The 6,164-nt window shown below is 57.6% G+C and overlaps 1 long non-coding RNA gene across 1 annotated transcript; it reads right to left on the minus strand.

Moving 5' to 3' along the window:
* Positions 1-1,674: 1,674 nt before the first annotated feature.
* Positions 1,675-3,843, minus strand: LOC306652224. Its single transcript, XR_013761325.1, has 3 exons — positions 3,797-3,843; positions 2,272-2,358; positions 1,675-1,749 (listed from the first exon to the last, which is right to left on the minus strand). It is a non-coding gene; the product is annotated as an uncharacterized lncRNA (long non-coding RNA).
* Positions 3,844-6,164: the final 2,321 nt, after the last annotated feature.

Raw genomic sequence — 6,164 nt, forward strand, 5'->3', positions numbered from 1 at the left:
CACCTGCACAGGTGTGGCCTGCTCCTGCCTCTTCCCGCCATCTGCCTCCCATGGTCCATCAGTGTGCATCTTGTCCAGAAAGTGGCTTATAGCCTCAAATCTTCTCCCGGAAAGGAGACAACTCCTTCTTGCAAACTGAGTGGGTTGTGGCGCCTGAGGGCTCAAAGCTGAGTCCTGCCTGGGGACACACATGGACCGAGAGTGGCCACAGGCAGCCAGAGTCCTGCAGGGCTCACTGAGCCAGGTGAGAAAGAAGCCAAGGGACTTGTCAACCTGGGACCTCTGGGAATTGTTTCAAATTTCACAATGTGAGGCTCACAAGTTAATTACAATCAGAAAAAAAAAACCACACACACAAGCAGTCAGGTGCTGTGGGGCATGTGTGTAATCCCAGCAGCTCTGGAGGCTGAGGCAGGAGGATCTCAAGTTGAAAGCCAGCCTCAGCAACTCCGGAAGGCCCTAAACAGCTCAGCGAGACCCTGTCTGAGATAAAACATAAAAAAGGACTGGGGATGTGGCTAACTGATTAAATGTCCCTGGATTCAATCCTTAGTAAACAAAAAAAAAGAAAAATGAAAACTCGTGCTCAGGAGTAGGCTGGGGAGCTGTGCCACTTCTGAGCTGGGTGACTTTGGGTCACTGGGCCTCAGTTTCCTTATGTGCAGAAGAGGGACATGGCCTTGACTGGGCAGGTCATTCACCACCCTTCACCTGGTGATGATTCCTTCCCACAGCAGCAGGAGGAAGGAAGAAGGGCGTCTGTGGTGCTGGCTCTGGCACCTGTCTTTTGTGTCTGGAGCACACTGAGTTCCTGGCAGCACAGTGGGCAGGGCCCGAGCTGGGGATGACCATGGGGGGCAGCAGCTGTGGAGAAATGACCTCCACACCTGCCATGTCTGCCCTGAGGATCATTGGGGGACCGAGGTCTGTAAAGCATTAAGGTGCTGGACAAAGTACTCGTGGTGGGTTAAAAGGTGTCTCCCCAAGAGACGGCTATGCCTCCACCCCAGAATCTAAGTAGACGTCCCATGCCACTGTCACCAAGATCCCGAGGTGGGATGTCCTGTGTTATCTGGGTGGGCTGCAAACCCACGAGGAGATTTGGGACCAAGAAGGCACAAAGGGGCACAGGCGGGAGTGGGATGGTAGTGGTGCAGGGAGCCGAGGGACACCAGGAGCCCAGTGGTGGCAGAGACAAGGGACAGGTCCTTCTCTGAGCCCTCAGAGGTGCTGGCCACGCCCTGGACTTGGACAACTGCCTGCCAGCTCTGCCACGGTAACTTTCTGTTGGTTTAAGCCAACATGCCGTGGCTATAGATATTCTTAAACAGCCCTGTGTAGAGAACTGACTTTCAGCTTATCACGGGTACAGGACAGCAGAGAAGCAGACAGTGAAGGCTCAAGTTAAGGCAGGAAAAGAAGCCAGGGAAAGCAGGGATGGGGCAGGGGGCAGAGCAGGGTGCTTTCTGCAGGTGCACTGCGGAAGGGTGGAGCTCAGGCTGAGGGCCCTCCCACATGCCATCTCCCTCTCCCCTGTGGCAGCCCTACCTTGGAGTAGGCCAAGTTTTGGAAGGCCCTGTGCACATCCAGGGGCTCCAGGAACACCAAGATGGCAGTGACACCACCCTTGGGCAGCAGCACTTGGCCCAGGCTCCCGAAGTGGCCGAAGGTCTCCCGCAACACAGCTGCCAGGGTGCCTGTGGGAAGGTTCTTGGCCAGTATCATGGTCTTGCTTCACTCTGCTGTGGCCTATGGAGCAGACAGGACTTGTGAGGGATGGCAGCAGGGGTCCAGTCTGACACCAGCACTGTCTGGAGCGCCAGGGGCCAGGTGCCTGGGAAGCAGACCCAGGAGGTGCCACCCTCTCCAGCAGGCCATGTGCTGGTTCCACAGTTGGGCAGCTCTGCTGAGAAGTCAGCCCCCAGCCTTCCCACTGAATCGTGCAGACCCTGACAGTGAATGACCAGCCTGCTGGACCTCCCAGGTGCCCCAGCTACTGTTCCACTGATCAGACTGGCATCTCAGTGTGGAACTTCAGGCCACCTGCTGCCACAGGCATGGATGGAGAAGCCCCAGGAGCAGCCTGTCCCTGTGGGGGGCAGCTGAGCAGTGAGCCCTCAGATTTTGGTTCCAGTCACCACAGGGCCTGTCGACACACCCCCAGCCTCCCTGGAGCCCCGTCCCCAGCTCTGCAGCAGCCATCATTAGGGGCCATCAGAGTCCGCAGGGAGGGCAGTGGGGACCCACCTGGCTGAAGGAGTGAAGGCTGACCCCATTGTGGAGAAGGAAGTGCCACACCTCTTGCACCAGCTGGGTCTCCCCAAGGGGCACATGGACAGCCACACTGCACTTGGTCACCTGAGAAAGAGGGGAAAGGAGGCCCACAGCCATCAGGTGGACCTGATCTGCTCTCTCTAGCCAGAAGCTGAGCAGACCCAATGGAAGTGGGTTCAGCAGTGGCTCTCACCCAGCCACACCTGCCTACCACCCTCTGCTGCCCTCTCCAGCCATGTGTCTCCGCACTCACTTGGGCTCTTCCCTTCTCCATAGTGGGCATGTCTGCAGCTCCTCCTGCAACCCCTGGGGGCTTTTGCAGGGCTCAACCTGACCCCAACCCCTCACTCCAAGCAGTCCTTGCTCTGTCACCTCCCCTACAAGCCCAGGCTCTCCTCTCTCCACCTGTCTCCACTAGGAGGCTCCAGAAGGCACCAGAAGGCTCTAGAAGGCAGGACCCTGTGCCAGCACTGTGAAGCCCTGGTACTCGGGGTGCTCGGGGCACTCGCAGCACCAGAGCCACTGCGACTGTCCCTTATCCCTCCCTCCAACTCACGCCAACCTGAACTGCCTAGCATGGCAGCCATGAGCCACTGGGCACCTGAGGCGTGGCTCGTTCAAACCCATGTCCAGCTATGCATGGAATTCAGTGGCCTGGGTGGGAACGAGGGGGGAGAAACACCCTGTGACTATGCTGGGCACAGCGGAGTGACGATCCCTCAGACGCGTTAGCTGAAGATGACATTTACTAGAATTAATTTTTCTTCTTCTTTTAAAAACATGGCCACCAGGCCATTCAGTTACACATGGGCTTGCTGTCCACCTCCACAGACAGGTTGGCCTCTAGTGTCTTGAGGAAGGGCAGAGGACCGTGGAGAAAGCAGCCAATGGGCAGAATCAAGGGACGTCCCTTGCCACGTGGCTGAAATGCGCTCCTGGTTTTGCCCAGAAAGAACTCCGCAGGGGTCCAGCCCTGGACAGATTTGCCAAGAGGGTCTGCAGACACAAAGCTCGCAAGTCACTTGCCACTCACGTGATCCAACACTTGGCTCTTGGTGGCACTGTATTTCTATGTGATGGCATCAGCCCTGGTGTTGGGCCCCATGAACAGCGTGTTCCAGTTGTGGAATCTGCGGATGGGGGCAGAGCAGGACAGACCACGCTGGGACCCACAGGTGCTCTCTCACAGACACATAGCCTGTGATAAGCCTCCCCGCCTTCCTAGTCCTCCCGCCAGCTTGCCCGTCCTGGGTGGGCTCCCCACCCGCAGGTAGTGGGGCTGACAGATCCAACCTCTGGCAGTGCCAGCAGCTGACCTGTGCCAGGGCCCAGCAGGTGGCAACCGTCCACTCATAGTGGACTTGATACCTCAGAGCATAAGTGAGCTCGGCACCGCTCTCCCAATCTGCAGTGGGGAAGTTGGCTCGGAGGTGAGGATGAACCTCAAGCTAGAGAGCAAAAAGGACCATGTGGCCTGGAAAGGGGGAAAGGGCGGTGGAGCCTGGGCAGGGCTAGCAAGGACCTGGAGCTTCTGACTTTGTCCTTGGACACCTTTTTCTTGTAGGATGAGCCAGGGATGTCAGCATCCTGCCCTGCGGGGACAGGGGAGGAAGTGGGCAAGCAGCCCTCGCACCCTCCAGCCCTGCTCTCCAGTGGGGCCTCCTGTCTAGTGAGGCCTCCTGTCCTAAACGAGTTGGACCCAGGGCCAGACCTGCAGGAGGACAGGGACGGCAGACAGAGCAGACACACGATTACTCTCGGTCTAGTTGGCGCTGGGGTCCCTGACATGGCCAACCTTTCCTGACATGCCAAGGGAAAGGTGCCCTTCTGTGATACACCACAGCCCCTCACACTGTGCCCCCAGGCTCTGCACAGGGAGAACATGAGTGACTGTGTGTGGGCCAGGTCTGGCCTGGAGCCCACAAGGTCCATACGCTGTGAATGAAGTTGCACCGGAGGGGAGGTGGCCTGGGCACATGGCAAGGTGACCCTGAAGAGCAGAGCTCCCTGCATTCCACAGAGCCATCCCTCCTCCATCACCGGTTCGGCGACCCTGGCAGGCCCATGAGCAACCTCACCTGGAACAACTGCCCATCCACTGCCACGTAGGCCTTCACCACATGCTCGGGAAACATGAAGGTGATGAAGGCAAAGCCCTTGGGGTTCCTTGGTCAGGCTGTTGATGGGGTAGTGGAGCACTGACAGGGGACCTGAGGACAGGAGAGTATCAAGTCACCTGGGTTAGAGCCGGGCCGAAGCTTGGGGGAAAGAGCCGGGCACTAAGGGCTGGCCATACGAACACAGCACAGCTGCTGTGCACTGGCCAAGTCCACTCAGCCTGAGGGAAGGATGGTGACTGCCAGCCATGAGGTCCACCTCCAGGTCAAGGGTGTCATTTCCCAGTCCTGTCGCCCCCCACACTAAGAGAAGCAAGGAGGAACATGCCAGGCTGCACCTGGCTCCATGGCCTGCTGCGCACAGCCTGTCCTGGGCAGTGGCCTTGCCCACACAGGCTGCCTCCTCTCGCCTGTGAATGGCACAACGGTCACCCCAGAGACAGTGGCCTCAAGGGTCCAAGAGTTAGTGTGCAGTCACTACCCAGGGCCTGTTGCAGTTAGTGCCACTAAGTGTTCATGACGCCGTCCCTCTCAGAGGACACTGTCTGCAGTGGTTCCACTCTGAACACCAGGTGTGGCCACATCCCAAATGGATACCTGCAGTCTAAGGTCAAGCCCTCCCATCCACCCAGTGCTGCCATGTGGCCAGGGCACCAGCCATGTGAGGACCTGGGGAGCAGGACAGTGTGGACAGACCTTCAGGTCCCATCACCTGGCCTGCAAGCAGGTTCCACTTGGGACCTCTGAGCCATCCTTGGCACGAGCCACACTCACACAGCCTCGCTGATCCTCCACACCCAGGCCAGCCTCCTGGGAGACAAGAGCGCCAGCAGCATCTCCAGAGCACAGATTCACCTGCACTGCGAGCCCACCTTCCTCCCCTTGACAAATGGCCCCTGTGACCAAGCTGAACTACCGGCCTGCAAGTTCCCAGCCCAAGAAGCAACGGCAGCAAAACCAAAGACGGCCCTGGCTGTTGCCTCTTCTCAGAAGCTCGGTTTACTTGGGAAGACTTAAGAAAGAAAAACATTCCCAGGCAGGAGCATGGTGGGTGGGATAGGCTGGGCGGCTGCTGAATTCTAACACCAGAAGTCAAAGAATCTCAGGAAAATGCCTCCATCGCTCCTGCTCTGCATTTGAATGGTGAGAGCTAAGGAGTCAAGTTCTGCAGGGCATGCTGGCTATGCCTGTGGTCCCAGCAACTTGGGAGGCTGAGGCAGGAGGATCAAGGCCAGCCTCATGGACTCACCAAGACAGTGTCAAATTAAAAAATAAAAAAAAAAAAAACTGGGGATGTAGCTTGGTGGCAGAGCGACTCTGGGTTCACTCCCCAGCACCATTAAAAAAAAAAAAAAATGAATCCAAGTTCAAGTTCAGAAAGCAGAAGATGCCACTAGATCTGCAGTGGGGACAGAGAGCTCTGTTTTCAGATGAGGAGACCAGCTGGAGCCACTACCCGAGGTCAAGAGCAAGTGGGAGGCAGACTGGGCCGACCCAGCCAAGTGGGAGCCAGACGTACCAAGGGCCTACATGCACAGTCAGGAGCAGAGACCTACCATAGGGGGAGAAGAGCACCTCCAGGTCCTCCTCGGTGCTGGTGTAGGGCAGATTGCACAGAAAGAGCCTCCCGTAGTCAGCCAGGTCCTCCTCCTCTTCATTCTTCCCAATTGTCCAGCCTTGCCAGGGTTGCACACTGTTCTGCAGGGTCCCCTTGGCTATGGGCATGTCCTTCTCCCTGAACTCCTTGATGTAGAGTCCACCTGTAGGAGGAGA

Source organism: Sciurus vulgaris (assembly GCF_902686455.1).
Source record: "Sciurus vulgaris genome assembly, contig: HiC_scaffold_149_arrow_ctg1, whole genome shotgun sequence".
Classification (NCBI taxonomy): domain Eukaryota; kingdom Metazoa; phylum Chordata; class Mammalia; order Rodentia; family Sciuridae; genus Sciurus; species Sciurus vulgaris.